The 16,527-nt window shown below is 28.4% G+C and overlaps 1 protein-coding gene across 1 annotated transcript in view; it reads left to right on the top strand.

Moving 5' to 3' along the window:
* The first annotated feature begins 5,455 nt into the window (after positions 1-5,455).
* The window catches only part of LOC132754075 (protein unc-93 homolog A-like), a 42,441-nt gene continuing 31,369 nt past the window's right edge, over positions 5,456-16,527 (top strand). The window contains exon 1 of the mRNA XM_060744667.1: positions 5,456-5,555. The gene's annotated coding sequence lies outside the window, so the exon portion shown is untranslated. The remainder of the gene's footprint in view (positions 5,556-16,527) is intronic.

Genomic DNA, 16,527 nt, shown 5'->3' with positions numbered 1-16,527 from the left:
AAAATTAAAATATTGTCAAGTCAATAAAGAGAGTACTTAACATATTGCAAATGGTACGTTCAATCCAAGTTCATTACCAAATACCGGGTACATGCCAGAATATAGAAAAATAGCCATCACTGAATACTGCACAAACAGACATCAATTGCATATAACATGTAAATCATTACTTAAATTGTAAATATTGTTACTTAAAAAATATTAAAATGTAAGTTCATTTTTCTCAAAGTTGATTTTTCTTGAAATGTTTTGCTCATCTGAAGGATTATCCGCTCATAAGATGCCCAAAGAAACATTCTTTGACAATATCCCAAAGTCAAAAGTTCTAGACCATGCACATGTTTCCGTAAACAATTATCTACTTCAGATAGCTGATATGATGTCTTATATTTGGCGGACAGAGTAATGATTTCGCAAACAAATAAATTATTTTTGACCGGTAGACTGGTAAAGTAGTAACTCGGGGATAATTTGCATATCATTTTTATTGATTAGATTATTGTCGTAACTGCAGGAAATTCGTGTGCAGTATCAGTGAATCATCTAATATATATATATATATATATATATATATATATATATATATATATATATATATATATATATATATATATATATATATATATATATATATATATATACATTCACTTTGATATTGACATGACATTTAATCTCTTGGATGTAAATAGTTTAGCAAATTGTCTCTAAAATAAAGAATTATATTGTTGCAATAATTGAACGCTTATCGTATGTTTGGAGTGACATGATAAAGTCATGATAACGTCATTATTCTTTTATAAAACAATATTGAAAAACGTTTATGGCCGTTTGCGAGTTAAATACGGATTTCACCATTTGATTTATCAAATTAAAGATGTTGGTGGTAAAGATTATGTACTACTGGTGCTTGGTTTTTTTTAACTTTTCTCTCAATTATAAATATGTGTCATTCTATACGAAATTATCTAATGTCGAAACCAATTCCTGCACCGTTTTTTCGAAGACTCATTTATAAAATGTTCAATTCATTGTCTTTTTGTTTATTCTTCTAATCCAGAAGTTTAAATATATACTGTTTGTTTTATTTTTTCCGAGATTTATATACCATTTGATGTGGATCTGGACCAATAAATTTTGTGCATGATTTCAGACCTCTCGCAGAATAATATTTGCATGCAAACGATCAAAGTGCGTTTCAATTAAAATCAGACTGTGAATTTACAAAAAGTAGAAGATTTTCTATTTAATTCGAAGTATATTTATTGATTATCTTAATATTTGCAGATATTTCCTTTTACGTGACACAATTAAATTTCATGTTCATAAGCTAAAACCTTTAGGACCTTAAACTGTCATCTATATCATGTATATAAATCTAATCTTTCATTCTAGTCTCACTGGATGAATAATCTTTTATCAAAGAAAAATGGAAACTATTTATTTTCTCCACCAGCAGATTGATACTAAAATATTTTCCTAGGGAGATATATCATGATTAAAAAACACTTGTCAGATAGAGAGAAGAGCTGTGTTAAGTAAGCAATGTTTTCAAGAGTTATAACAATGCGTTTAGTTTGTTATATTGTTATGTTACAGATTAGTCTCTTGTAGTAACATATGAAGATTTTTTTTTATCTTTAACAATCGCAAAGTTATATAATAGAAACATCAGGCGATATTACAAATGCTATACAAATATATACGCACAAGTTTTCTCTTTGATGTGACGTCGAATAGTCTTTTTAATAACTCACAGAATATATACTCAAAGCCATTACCTAAGCTTTCATTATGTCTCATTCATACAAAGAACGGCCATTGTGAATGTACTCAAATTATACTTAACTTTCATTCAACGATAATTGCCAAATTTTTGAACTTAGGCAGAACTCTTTTTATAAGACATTTGTATTATAGGTTATGTAGTTAATTCATCTGTGCAGAACATGATACTTATGCCCTTTAATTTATCCCCTCTTTCAGATTGCTTATAGTATCTTGGTGTCTTATTTAGATTTATTATATCAAATAACATTCACAGATGTTTTTCAGATTGCCCATAGTATCTTGTTATCTTATTTATATTTATTTCTTCAAATAATATGGAAAAATATTTTTCAAATTGTTCAAGTATCTTGTAATCTTATTTTCAGGTAGTTAAAAGTATCTTGTTCACTTAATTGCATTTTTTCCTCAAGTACTATGTACAGATTTTTTCAGATTGCTCATAGTATCTTGTTATCTTATTTACATTTATTTCTTCAAATAAATAACATGTTACAGAAAGAAGATTTGATACTATGCTGTAGGGATCATTCATTTTCATCTATTTCCAATATAACCGCCGTATTTTCGTGATTTATTGACTTGTTATAACTGCATAGCTTCCAGATGTAGTATAGCTTGTAAATATCTTCTCGGAGATATCCAGAAACAATCTATTTCTTTCACCACACTGCTATAAAAACTTGTTGTTTAGAAGAAAAGTAAGATTCAAAAGAGACCAGACATATGTGTACAATATACAATATACTATTGACTGAATTTCTTACTGCTGTGTAATCAAGAGTTCATGTGCGTTGAAGCTTGACACGCGAACATTTTAATTTGCAATCGTTTTAGTAATAGTGGTTGAAACCTTGATTATGTTATGTATGCAGCATACAATGAAAGGCGAATCTACAGTTGAAAACTTAATACAGAAAGCAGAATTTATATCCGTTTTCAATTAGTCCACACCTGATTGTAAGTTCTCGTTTACTGTAAAACTTGATTTATAAATAATTGTTAAACCATTATATTTGAGTTTCAAAAGAACATTATATATAATTCGTTATCAAACAAATCATGAAATATTTATTGCAATGATAATGCACATGAGATAAGTTTGATTTTCATAGAAATTGTGGCTTCGAGACATAATGATGTGGAAGATAAGAATAAATTATTTTCGGAAGATTAAAGATAAAAGTTATTTGAAAAATGGATATTTCAATATTCAAGGTTATCCGGATTTATAATGTTATGTCATGATGGATATTCTGTTATTAAAAACTATTAAAATTATGAAGAGGCTCATATCTCACAGATCTATTTTGTCCCAGTTGAAGTGTTCCTGAGTAGTGTCAAACGGCAAATAGTTTCCAGAAATACGAGTGCTGTTATAATGAAGCTACAATTCAATCCCCTGTGTGTATTTTATATTACAATATGTATCATTACTACTGGCTAAATTCATAAAAGAAATCGTAAAAGGAAAGTAAGAATTGAAAATTGTTGCTATCAAAGAAAATCAAACGCTTTCAATGCTAAAATATTGAACCTGAGCCTTTAGTTGGCAACTGACGCTACATATGAGACCAGTTCAAAACATGAAATTTTAATAGTAAGACTGTTAAATCTATTAAAATGAAAAAAGAAAATCTTCAATAGTTTTCATATTCGCTCTCTTACTCCGTTCTATTAAGATTGCTTACATCTTTTTAAACAAATAACATTTTATAGTATAAAAAGAGGATTTATTAATAAACTTTTATTATATTGTCAGCGTATATTTCCATCTATTACAAGTATTACTGTGATATTTACGTGATTTATTGTCTTGTTATAACTGTCAGGCGTTTGTATTCATTGAAGTTTCGCTTGGTTAATATGTTCTCGAAGATATCCTGAAACAAACTTATTTCTTTCGACACATTGCAATAAATCCTTGTTCTTTGTAAGAAATGTAATATTCATTCAAATGCTGTATATTATTATTAGATAGTTAAGGTATATGTGTACAAAATGTAAGGAGAAAACAGCAATTATTTTTATGAACCTGCACCAGATTTTAAAATTGTCGTCTGTCTTTTGCTGTTAAACTTCATTAATGAGAATTATAAAATTATTTTAACTTCTTCTGACTTATAATACCTTAATACATTATACTTTATCAAAACATTATATACACAAATTGAGTTGTTTTTTTGTTAAAGAAATTTGAATTGAAACACTCATAAAGCTTTAGCTGCTTTGCTACACACTGATGCGGTAGATATAGATAGAAAATCTACGAATGATTAAAGTTATTTATGTAATGGATATTCCAATAATCCAGGTACACTGAATTTAAAATAAAATATCTCGGCGGATCTTTTGTAATTCATATATTCATTATTACTTAATTATTATAATAATGAAGGTTGTTTTTTATCTAAAATATTTAGTCTGCCACATTCAGAGTGATTTCGAGTTGTGCCATACGACAAATAGCATACAAACATATAACTACTGGCAAAATTGTTGTTATTTTTGCGGCTATTTACATTTTTACCTAAGGAGATTTTGTTTACATATACTATGTATCCCCCCCCCCCCCCCAAAAAAAAACAGTTTAAATTTTATGACACAAAATGAATTAAATATTGATTAAGGAATTAGGAAAGATTATATTGAAGAGTGTTTCAAATTTAACTGCCTCATATAACACTTAACCTCTTTGACTGATTCAATTTGCTTTTCTTTTTGGCCAACCGTCGTGTAACATTATATTCACAAAGAGTTTTCTTTTTTTTTTTAAATATCTGACATAATGGTTAGATAAATACACTTGTAATGTTTACAGTCGTTAGATTATATTTTCAACAATACTTAAGTCTCTTACTTTATTCTATGTGACTGAACCTTTTCGTTTGTCAAATGTTTGCTGTTGTTATTTCAATAATTATTATCATTTAATAGTTCTACCATTATGAATGAAGTTTGTGCTGAACGATGAAAGGTCATCAAAGTTCATAGCTTTCACGTTTGATGGACATGACTTTAGAAAACATTTGTTTTTAATACAGTTCTTTAGAACTAATTGTCGAATTTTCACATCATCAAGAAGTATTGCATATAAAACACTTTATTTATTGACACTCGTACATGTCGTAGCAAACATTTCTTTTGACACTGTCGTCAAAAAAATATCTTCAATGTACAAATTTCTACATTTTTTCTCGGTTGAAGCCCATTTATCAAGTTGAACCGTACTTTGATGCCTTAGTTCTAACAATATTTTCTTCACACTCTTTGCATTTACATGATAATGTACATGAAAATAAATTTTGAGGATTAAGAAGGAAGCTTTAAAGGTTGTTTTTTTAAGAGAAGGAAAATGTCACCGTAATCAGAATTTTAAAATCTATTCATAAATGGTAAACAAATATGCATTATATAAACTAAAATATACATATCATTTCTTCTTAGGACATACTTTCTTACGTATACCCAATATCTTTATAATACAAATATACTGTTGTCAAAAGGGAACACTTGCTGGACAAGTTTCATTTATAGTAGAAGCACATTGTTGCCTTGTATTGGATGAATCATATAATGTTGTTGTTTTTTATCTGAGATACAGAAATATATAATGCACTTTGGAAACTTGATAGTATAAAAACCAATACTGGATAAGATAAGAGTTAAGATACTTGTGTTCGGTCGATTTGTTGTTGCCAACGTTCATTTGGTAAATAATGGAGATATATCATTTTGTATAGAACCGCCTGGAATTAGAGGGCACAAGGGTAAGATTTTAATGCTTTTTAAAATTCATGTCTTTTACAACAGTTTATGATATGGTTGCGTTTATTAAAAATAATAATTAATTAGTAAATGCGCGTGTAATCAACCTTGCTATTTCATTCATGTTATGTTACGGTATATTCGAACACCTAAATATGTGATTGGTAGTGCTTCGTTGTGAGGATAACGTTTTACTGCACATTTAATATTACACTAATATTATGAAAATATATGAAATCTTTGAACAATTTACATAACAAATCTGAAAGGAACATAACACCATGTTAAATTTGTTGAACATAAATAATGTTTCAAGAGTTGGCATAATAATATGTGTTATTTGTATTGAATGTTTAGTAATTCATCATGAAAGTCAAACTTTACAATTTAGATATATTTTTATTGAAAATTATAACTGTAAACAAACAATATAAAACACATATAATATAATTATGTAAAATCTTCATCTAAAAGCTATTGTCTATCCTAGGCTTATTGTTATTCACCCAGACAACGAAATTGGGAAAGAAAGCAAGATTAATTTCTGGATATGTTTCCTATCTGATACAAAGCATTCTAAATGAATGCACTTAGATGTCTGAGGTATAAGAAAACATTTTATCTAAGCACTTTAAAAAAGGAAAATTCCTGGATTATATTCAATAAACATGCTATTTAATTTGCAACTCAGATATAAAGATACATGTACTTTGTTCTTTTTTGTAGAGCTATCAATGAAAATTTGTATATTATAAAATAATATAATTTTAGAAATTAGTATAATAGTAATTTTTTAATCAATACATTTTCATTTTTAGCAGACTATATCGTGAAAACATTCTTAAAATCTCTGATATAGGTATAACTTTTAATTACTTTGCTGTTAGTTTAGATATACTCATACGAAAATACCTTTGTAATCTTTAAAACCTGACTCGTTTGAATAAAAAGAGAAGAACAAATAAGAATATATAAACAAAGTTGTTAATGTTATGTTTAAACTGTTTATCTAAGAGACAAAACCGTTGATGTCGGAAATTTGCATTGACGTATATTCACGATTTAAACAAGCGAACGTTCTTAAATTTCTTTGATAACCGAAAAAAAACAGCTATAAGTATACATACATAAAAAACCTTTTCGGAAAAGCAAAACAATTTCACAGTTCATGTTATAATTATCCTTCCAGTTATCTACAGTAGAACAAGATGTATGAAATTTGTAGATTATAATGGCGTTCACAGAATTGTGTTTTTAAGTTTCTGCAAATGTTATGATGAAAATATACCTGTATACCAACTTTACTTCTACAGTTTATATTATGGTTTAACCTTGTGTGAATAAAAAAAATACTTGATAAATTTTGGCAAAAATGAAGCAAGTAAAATATAAAAAAGCCTTTAACATTTTGTTTACAATTCGGTATTAAAGAAGATGAATTAACGATTACTTTTTTATGTATTTATTATTTTTACTAGATATAATTATATTTATTTCCTGCCATTTAGACAACACAAAATACAAAAAAAGATACAAGATAATTATGTATTAATACATGGTGTCTATATACTGTCATTTAAGTAGTTTGTGATTTTGCCCGGCGCTTAATTTTTTTTGTGCTATCGTTGTATAAATGGCCAATTATCGTCTACTTCCATCCATATTACGAAGGTTTCGAAAATTCCGGATTTGCAAACTTATTCCGGAGGCTGTTAAATCATGCATAGGACATGGATGAACCTTAGATAAAGTCCATGAAATTTATTGATAACAAAATTAAAGTCAACAACGTCAATGTGGATATGAAGAACGCCGAAATATGACAGCCTGTCACTCGTCACCTAACTTAAGTACGATTATTAAGACCTGGATTTCCGTTAAAGAGGTGCCGATGTAGTCGGTATTGTTAGAAAAACCAGGATATGCTGCCGAATGTGTGCTGTGAAGTAGAGGCAGAAAAGAGAATGGCCTTGGTCTGCCGTTATCTTAACTCCACCGCGCTGTCCACCCTGAAACCCTACTTTCGGTATATTCATATCTTGACAGTAGCTTGCGAATATTGAATCAACGTGTCCATTTCCATCAGGTTCCTGATCTCTGAGGGCATGAGCACTTGCACACAAATGAATGATAACATTTGTTTTGTGAACATTATCTCCGGTTATATTGAAGTATTATATACCAACATTTAAATCAAACGAAAATATGGAAAATATATGATGTTAATTCCAAGCCTATCATTCTCTCTACGAAATGGTTGTATTTGATTTCCCAAATTTGTTAACACATAAATCAATTAATGCATATTAGAATTGTGCCAAAATGAATACACTTATCATGAACACAAAGATCGTTTATCATATGAACACATGTTCATAAGTTGATCAACAATTAATACAGTTTATGTAGAAGCATCGTGACATATTTCTTTAATTATATTGCATGTTAAGGTTTTATAGATATTTTGTATTTAATCTTCAACAAAATCGTCAGAAAGCTCGTACATTTTATACATAAGACTCTTTTTTGACATTTACGATATGAAATAGTTCAATCGTAATATTATATACTAGTTTTGTAAGGAACATTTGTCTTGTTTTGATGTATTTTATTTCTATTCATTGACGTTGTAACCGAATCTCAGATGCAAAAAGGAGATACGTACATTATTTATAAAATAAAAGAAACATTAGATGAAAGTAAAACATTATGTCACTACTTCTATTTCCTTATACCAAAGTTAATGATGTTCGTTTTATAAAACCTGCTTATTTTATGGATGATCATATTTGATAAATGAACCTGAAACTGATGGCTCAAACGAATGTATGGATCATGCAATAATGCAGTGATGTTGCAAATATTGAATAATATTGAACAAGTTAAAACGGCTCTTAGCGAACTAATTGATCTGCGATATATCCGGTTTTTGACAGGTTAATTGAATGAAACTGCTGATGGGAACATTAGATTTATTTGTTATTTATATCGTGAAATACCGTCGCTTTTTAAACCATTCGGCTCTGCAGTAGGTTTGTTTTGCTTAAATGTCTTGCTTAAAGGCGCACCATGTTTATGTTGGCAAAACTATTGAACAAACCCATCTCTATAAGGATACTATATAGTATATCTGCGCGTAGAATTATTCAATTTGGAAAAGAGAGAAATGTTTGAAATGTTGCTAATCAGCACGTGCTATATCAACCTTTAAACAAATCACGTTTTGGTTAAATGTGATATAACTCATAAGGGTGCTTACTTTGTGTCAAATTGCTGGAAACGTAAAATTTACGGAAATACTGTTATGCTACTAGATTATTCCCATTAACTCTGAAATTGTTAATCCTAATTAATGTACACGAATGTGTATAATTAATGAACTTCTTTATTTATTTTGGGATATGTTCTGCACTAGGAGAATATTGCCAAAAGATAAAATAATACGTTTATTTGATATATGTATCGGAAAGTCTTATCAAAATTCAGGAATTGTTACATAAAATTCTATGCTCACTAGAGACTAAAAACAAAGATAGTAATCTAGACCGCATCGACAATGATAATAGTATCAGTCTTTTTATATTTTTATAGTAATTATACTTGGCAAATTTGTTTTTTTTAATATTGGAATTGGGTTCAAATTCTACAGTTGTATTTGATGAATATTGAATGTTGTTTCAAAATGTATTAACTGAACAACAGGTTATTGGTATATTCTTTAAAACTAACAATAGTTGCTATAAAACAGAGACTAGAAATGTTATATAATTGTCTCAGAATTGAAACTTTTGATAGAATCTAGTTTCAGAATAAAGATTTCGGTATAAATGTTTCTGCAAATTAGATATATCGGTAACATCGACAGCATACATGGTTCAATATCGTGAAGTTGTATATAGGTCAGTAGCAACCTAGATCAATCGTGACGTCATCAATGCGCCAGGTGTTTAAAGTATGCCGTTTAAAAAAATGTCTGAGGAATAAACCTGTGTGCAGCACAGATTGTTATCTATTTATTTTATAGACAAGATACGATTCTAGTTGGTTATTTCAGAATAAACAAGTAATACTGAAAACGAAACATTTTGCCTTTTATTGATATGAGGCACAGTTTATCAATAACATATTTATTTTATTAACACCATGCTGTGAATGAAGCATATATTCTTTGATTGGATTAAAATTCAGGTAAGGTAATTGTTTACAAAAGACACATTGAAATAGTTTACTTTCTTTTAATTTATTTATTGATAAATTTATGGTTGTCAAATAACACTTCTCTGAACTGGTGTAGATAAACGTCGTTTATACTGATGAGGAAACATCTTGAACAGGTAATCTTTCTAGGATATTGATTTACATGATTTATAGAATGTTGCCAATTTGCTTTACGTATGCACATATTTGTATATCGAAACAATATATATAAACTATATATGCACATTTTGTCTGAGAAATGTACTGATATGAATCAAGATATAATCATAGGCAAAAGATGTGTTATATGATTCTACAACATCAAAATTGTATTTACATGTACATACATAATTTATGTACTGAAAAATCTTTTATCTGTGGAAGAGTGTAACCATAAAATTTGGTGAGTAACCGTATTATGTTTGCTAATTCTTGTATATGCTGTCAAATGAATTTTTCATAATAAGATACGGAATACTGAAAAATGTGGCTACGATATGTATTTGTATTATTATATGTATTATAGAGATTAAAAATGAAACAAATGGGGCATTATTGGGTAATATAAGCTATTTTGGACTCTGGAATGGACACGATTTCTAGTGGAACATACGTAGTTTAAACGGTGTAAAATAAATCATAGAATAAAATAAAATAGATTCGTATCAATAACTTTCGTGCAATTGTAACTCTGAATCAATAAAATGATTTCAAACAGGATAAAGCTATCGTTTATTATTTAATTAAAACAATTATTTTTGTAAACATTTTTTGATATCAAGGTACAATTATGACAATAAATGTCATGTGACATTCTTGAAAACAATTGAATTATACAGTGCTAAGTCATGCGCGGAAAAGTCTCTATTTTATTACCTAGCAGTAAATAATGGAAATATGAAACGTTTTCTAAATGATTTCATTAAAGTATCTTTCATTTTTTGTTTTCAATGAAAAAATATTCAACTGCATTGTATTACAATGATCAGAGCGATATATTGAACTTGTCACTGTCTCTTCTTGTCAGAAATGTTATATAAAATTTATCAAGATTTATAAAAATATTGTTGTGCAAGACATATATTCATTGTTGCTGTTTCAGTGTTATAGTTAGATACTTAAACGCATTAAAGTTTAATATCGCACGTACCGTAAAACATTTGTCAATAAGAGCGTCGTAGATGACATATTTTATGCTGCGTTATAGAATTCAATATTCGATATATCACCCGTGAAACTTCCTTGAAACAATATTGGTAAACACAGACGTATCAAATGTGTTTGACATCAATGTATGTCTATATTCAATTTCATTACAATACGCGGTTGTTTAATGGTACAGTAATTATTTTGATTTATCAGGGTTTGAATGGAATGTCAATATCTTAAAACTTTGTACATAATTGTATTTATATTTTTGAGCATGCTAATCATTAAAAAATATTGCTTAGTTTAAAGAATAAATCATTTTGATTGTCATGAATGTTTTATTTGGTTTTGATCTATTTTTGAATTGATGATTGAATACAAATAGTTTTCTTTTTTTGTCTGTATAATCAAACATTTGACGGCACATACTTTTTGATAAGTTCGAACTGTTTCTTATTTCGCTGAATGCCCCCTCCTTTTGTTGAATTACAATTCTCATTTCTATCTAGAATTGAAATGATTGTTGAAAGTTAATATTTATATTGAGCTTTTATCAAGCGCAAATATTCCAATTATTTTGACTATTGTATATTGAAGAGTTGGTAAGAGATATTTTAAGTGCTTTCATCTTTACTTTGTCTTTGATGAAGGTTCTGAATATGGTCTCTTAAATTGCCTTTTGTTTATATATTTTCAAGCTGTTTTTTTTTTCATTTACTGCAATGAAATCACAAAATACTTATATAAACGAGTTTGTAAAGAATTTACGTGTGTCCTTTCATGACAATATAGCAGTAAAATATTTCCTAAAAGATGACCAATCTTAATGTTTCCCCTATGCAACATATGTGAAGATAGAGATCTAAGAATGACATCGTACACTTTGTTTGAAACGATTTATACCGTCTAAGCAACCAAACATTAGTGTTTAAACTCTTTCAATGAGATAAATTAATCCTTGTGAAAAGCTTAAAAAATATTCGCTTTATCAGCTGAGACCTGGACTTTAAATGTACATACATCGTCAAAGATATTATTGAATTGATTATTGTGTCTGCATTTGCATTGTTTCACACATATCATACATATTAAAACGATATAATTTTAATTATTGTCTTAAATCACAATCTTATCGAAAATATAAGAGAAAAAGGTATGGCTATATATTTATATAATGTATTTACTCTTGTGAGTATGAAAGCCTTTCAATATGTTAAATTCATGCCTTAATTCGCAATGAATACATATAACTGCGGCTGATATCATGATAAAATGTCAAAGAAAATGTTCGTAACTAAATATAAATTTATGTCATTACGTGACAGATAAATGTGAAGTTATTTACCTACTATAACCTGAATGCGAACCTTTACTTTGTAAAAATTCATTAGTAATTCAATGTCTTTAAATCCGTTCATTTTGTGAAAAAAACACTTTATCGTTTACATTCAAGTCTCAGAAAAATATTTCCCGTAGCACATTTAACGGAGAGAAATAATTTAAAACGTCTTCATAACCGTTTACGTGAAAAAAAAACAACAAACTTTGTAATGTGTACTAGGAAGTACGCACTAAATTCATTAAAAGATATTATCATAAAAAGCCTAGCATGTGTAAATTCATAGATTTACTTCACTCATGTGAAAAGTCTATATTATAAAATTTATGTAAATTTATTTATTTTGCAAATAGTAGAAGAAAAGATATGTTGGTAAGCTTAGGTTACACATAAATGTAATGTTAAAATGTTGTTATTATTTTCATAGATATTGTAAACGTTTAGATTTCGCTAGTAATGTTTATATTAAAATGAGATTATTCTGATATTAAAAATGAGATTATTTTAATAAACATTTTTTTCTGCATCGATCTATGTTCATTCACCAAAATACCGTAAATCTTTGAATTTTATCATGTGTTTATCTATTTATAATATTTGATTTGTGTTATGTAACAAGATACTGTATTGTAAACGTTACGAAATAAAATTTCTGTTCTGTTCTGTTATGTTCTATCCAGGGCAAATAGTAGATAACGCAGTGCCTCACATATCTTTTAGCACCGGCTGTTTACTAATACTGATCTCGGAGGAAAAGAAAATTTTATTTCTCGAATTTCAATTGGTTTTATGAAATTTTTAATCTTCATTCAGTTCTTTGGAAATATGTTTTTCTATTTCGACAAATTCAACACAAAGTTAATGAATCATTTAATATAAAAAGTAAAAACAACAACATATCTGCAACCCTTTCCTTCAAAACGTGGAATTCCTGGTGAGAGATTAAATAAGTTATCCCGGATGACGTGTACAGTAGCTTGCAGTAACTACTATCGTCCAGAAAAGGCTCAATAAAACCGAGGCTGTAGCATTTTCAATTTAGCAGCATTGTGCGTTCTTAAGAGGTTCTGTTTCTGTTTTCTCTCGATATTATTTGATGAAAGGGATAATACTTTGTACACATTAACTTTTTGATATTTAGGATCATATCACAGATTTCGTATTAGTTTCAATGTCACATTTCAAGTTATATGTGTATCATCACTTACAGTTTATTTTTGTACCGTGACATTTTGCTGCTTAACTTTCTTCTATTAATAAAATGAATACAAATTTTAAATCTAACAAATGAATTCGGTTCAAAAGCATATTATTAGATGATAGGCACTCGATAACTATTTATAAATATGCAGTTTGTCTAAACTACATTTTATCTGCTTGTTATAAAAATCAATGACTTACCTTCGTGGATGTCCTTTACACAGTCAATTAATGTCATCATCAGTATTTTCGAAAGGTGTTAATCTATTACCGGAAATAATTAAATTGATTAAAATTCCTCCATATTTACTTATTTATTTCAACTATTGTTAAAACCTCATATTTCATATATTTATTTGTATAAACTAATACATATTTATGATTATCATCATAATCTTTAGTTAAACTTTGTTTTGTATGATTGTGATTTATACGTAGGCCTGTGTGAAAATATGACAATAAAACCATCAGGAACTGTTAATTGAGAAGTGAACCATATTATTCCGAAAGAGCTGGTTCGATGAGCGGTGAATATCCTCTCTGAACATTTCATGACAATATCACATAAATGAATCTATTATTGCCACAAGGACGATTATTGCGTTTGAGCAAACAATCTATATCTTATTCAATCGGATTTTTGACTCTGAGAATTCCATGAACTGAATAACATTTATAATAGTCTGATACTTTCCATTAAGATATTCGATGATTTATATCATTTTATAAACATGTCATTAATATCATGGCACAGTAGATGTATGATGCTCTTACGTAGGAGGGAATGTAAAATTGTATATTCATGCACAAACCAATCAGCGTTTTTATCAGATTTAAACATTAAGTGATTACATATAATACAAGAGAGAACATTGCTTCGTTCCAGTGAATATTCAACTTTCCATGGTTATAAGCATTTAACAAGTGTATTTTTCTTTTGGTATGTAAACCTATCGTAAACTAAGTCATCGTGCTTATCTAATGGTAGAACTAGCCATAAAGAAATACAACTTTGCGGTCAGGAAATGCAAAAATACATTTACTAATTTCGTGAAATGAAAGAATCATACACACGTTGATGTAATTTACAAAATTGTTGTTCTGGGACACGCATATCTTAATGTCGCGTGAGCTTTACAGTCAGTTGCAATCGATGCACTTAAATTATCACAATTAGATTTTGCAGAAAATGAAACCCTTTTATGCCGAAATCAATGCTTTCTAAACCTAATATTTGATTAATATTAAACCCTGCGAGATGAAAAAGTTATTGCATTGCTTTAATGGAGTATCGTATAACCAGAAGTATTTTATCTTCAAAACAGAATACCTGCCTTTGTTTTATTTCATTGATTTAAGGCTCAATGAAACTATCACGTTGCGAAGTAAAAAAAAATGTTTTCTTTGATTCCAAATTCCAACAAATAAGCCTTAGACTGTTTGATCAAAATAAATTGCAGCAAGGTGTTGGAAGTATTGCGGTCTAGAAATATTTGCTATGATTTCTTTAAAACGGGCTATTTAAATTTTACATCATAAAAGATAATCAACCCATAAAATAATTAAGCAAAGAACTTTGTTTTGAAGAAAGCGTTAACAAGTCCATGCTTTTACACCTTGTGATAATTACTATCTGTTGAGGAATTTTCTCAAACAATGTAATAATTATGATCGTAATTTTTGATAAAATGTTAATGAATAGTTTTCTTTTTCTGATGTATTAATGATAATGAAATATATAGTCCTTAGCAAGGTTAAATTTGTACTTACAAGTTCTTTGTTTAAGTAGTTTAAGTAAAAGTACTGACTTTCCCAGCACAATATTTAAAGAAATGCCAATATAATTCCCTTCTCAGGCGTAGATATAATAAACATAGTTTAGAGTATGAAAGATGTTCAAGCTATATTTGTTAGCATTGTTTAAAATGTGTTTTTTTTTTCAAAAAAGATTTACTACTAAAGCATTATTTTTTCATTTCTTGAGAGGAAAACCAAAGCATATAATTTCAAAAGTCTTAAATTGTGGGTGTTTTTTAAGCATTTATCATTGTATGTGTAATTATATTGATGTAAGTTTGAAACTGCGAACGAACTGTAAAAGCCATTTTTGATATCATTGTCCCCTATGAGGGCAACATTACGTCAACAGTGTTTAAAAGTTGCATTTCATTTTTGTTCAGACTAAAGCTATAAGAATTTTGTAATACAATATTTACAAAAATATACTAAATAAAAATTGTTGTTTTCTACTGAATCTTAGAGTGATCTACTTGGCATATTATTAAGTAAGACTTCAATTCTTTAAAAATACCATATGTATATATGAAATGCGAAAAAGATATCATGACATCCGTACACCATGTAAATATCTACATGTTTTTGTAAAGCTTAGTACTGATTATAATCTAATTTAATAAACCATACACTTTACCTTTTCCGGACGAGATACCATGAATAACACGGTATTATGCCAAGCATTTTTATTGTGCAAAACAAATTAATAGCCATCAAGTAATTTCACTGTTGCATTTTTATCACAAAATATGTTCCTATGGCCATTTGTTAATGGTGTTTGTACATTCAAATGTTCAGAAATAAGTCAGCAATACAAAAGAATTTGTATGATTTTGATCGTGTTAAACTTGTTGTAACACGTGTCATTATTTTACTTAGACTGTATATCAAGTATTTACATTTTTCTTGCTTCACAACCGATAATTTATTCACAAAATAAAACAATAATAAAGGTCTTCACAAAAATTACTAAATAGATCCTTTGTAAATATGGAACGCTATGTATCATATTTGCAGTTTTTTGCGTTCTGTGTGGATTCCTTTCTTCTTTATTTTAAGTATAGACAAAAGATGTCTACTATTTATCATTAGTCATACATGTCTATTTCAAGTGCATTTGTTTCATTTCTAATGTAAGCATGAAGACACTTTTAATGAACTCAGTCAGTCGTGATGTTTAATGTTTATTATAGTTATAGTATATGCCTGTGTACAATATATTTTAAAATGTTTTCCAAAATGTTAATTTTTTATTGTTACAATTTGATAAATGGATGAAGAAATTGATAGCAAAA

This window comes from Ruditapes philippinarum, unplaced genomic scaffold (genome assembly GCF_026571515.1).
Source record: "Ruditapes philippinarum isolate M1 unplaced genomic scaffold, ASM2657151v2 ctg6026_1_1_1_1, whole genome shotgun sequence".
Taxonomy (NCBI): Eukaryota; Metazoa; Mollusca; class Bivalvia; order Venerida; family Veneridae; genus Ruditapes; species Ruditapes philippinarum.
Note: the sequence above shows the minus strand (reverse complement) of the source record. Positions and strands in the feature narration are given on the sequence as shown.